Below are 1,778 nucleotides of genomic sequence, written 5' to 3'. Positions count from 1 at the left end.
CTGACGCCTGTCACATGGTTGATTGGAAGATGCATCTTCCCGCCACCACCCAGCATCTCATACCATCTTTTGCTAGCTTGAAGAAAGAGCAAAATTCCAAATTTGAAGTAGTTTCTACTGAGTGCTTATTGCTTTTGCACCATCATAAAGTTGAAAATTTAAGTCAAACCTTATCAAGTTGGGGGCATTGTGCGTCTGTTTCTCCTCTCTTCCTTCCTCACATTTCCTGGTTACTTTCAGTGGAAGATGTTGGGTTGCTCAGGCTCTTTCACTGTAGCAAGAGGCAGAAATTTCCATCACCTTTCGTATTGCTATTGTTATTTTAAACAGTACCAGTTACTTAGTCTTTGTTTCTTTCTCTCTACTTGCTCTAGCCTGACTCCTCTCTCACCATGCTGCCCATTCTTACTTATTCTGATGATCATGCTCCAAATTTACTTTAGATTTGTCTGCTTTATGTTCCCATGGCATCTTGTTCTTATTCCTTACTACATAGTTTTAAGTTACTTTAAGGCCCTTTCAGCCCATAAATGGAAAATCCACCATCTCTGTGTCATGCCTTCCAGACCAGATCAGGAATCTTTGATAGACTGTTGTCCCTCTACTGATGGTTGGTTGTCTCTTCTCCTAGAGTGGTTTTCCGTCAACACATTCCAGGCTCTAGGATAGCCACCAGGATAGTCTAGAGATAGAGATGCTATGTGGTAATTCCATATTTTAGAAATCTTGACTTAAATTCATGTATTTTATCAATAACTTAATTATCTAATTGGATTATCAGTACATCAACTTTTCTCACTTCACAAAAGAGAAAATGGACAATAAATAACTTTCCTCAATTTTATTCATTACATCTCAGCCAAAGTGCTAAAATCGTCCTACTGACTTTATCTTATTGGGGTATTAACATGGGCTTTACTTTAGTTTTTTTTCTTGTCTCATACTATTTCCTGTTTTATTTCCCTTTCATCCATTTGATGTTCTCTGGAGCTTCATTGTTACTGTTTTCCCCTAGAAGTTGGCTTCACCTGTATTGGCAGACACCCCAGCTTCCTTTTCTGTAATCTTACCCATAATGTTTTACAGATATCACAGTTAAGGCTCTATGATTCAGATCCAGTATTGACACTGAAAATAAGAGAAACAACATATGTCAAGCCACTACCATTGCTCATTATCTCTGTTTCTTACTGCATGTCTTTAGGAACTTGGTTCCACCTATACAAGTTGTCACTGAGTCTTTATAATTTCTCCTGTGCTCTTTCCCTCCAATTTTAGTCTGAAATGTTGGCAACTTTCATGCCAGAAATCATATGAATAAAATACTAGTGGGCAACATTTGGAGATTCACAGATAAATTCTTTGTTTTCTTTTTCTTTTTTTTTTTTTTCTTCGGAGCCAGGGATTGAACTCAGGTCCTTGTGCTTGTTAGCTAGCGCATATTCAGCTGAGCTATATCCCCAGCCCCCACAGATACTTCTTGAAGAAGCTAGTCAATAGTTTATTTCTTGTACTCCTCTGCTAAGTCAAACTATTGCATAGTTCCCATGTACCTTCATCCCATTGCTGGTATTGCTGAGTGTTGTTAAATATAGAGATGTGCTTGCTGAGCTCAGCTTGCCTAAGTCTTTGATGGGTAGATGGTTTCCATTCTCTCCTTCTTCCCCATCCACCTGGGGAGTAGTGTTGGAGAGAGAAATCCTTGACTGGCGTGGCTCTTGTAGATCTGATCACTGGTATATAATCTTTATTTATTTATTTTATTTTTTTTTAAATAG

Source organism: Octodon degus, unplaced genomic scaffold (assembly GCF_000260255.1).
Source record: "Octodon degus isolate 3935 unplaced genomic scaffold, OctDeg1.0 scaffold00012, whole genome shotgun sequence".
NCBI lineage: Eukaryota > Metazoa > Chordata > Mammalia > Rodentia > Octodontidae > Octodon > Octodon degus.
Note: the sequence above shows the minus strand (reverse complement) of the source record.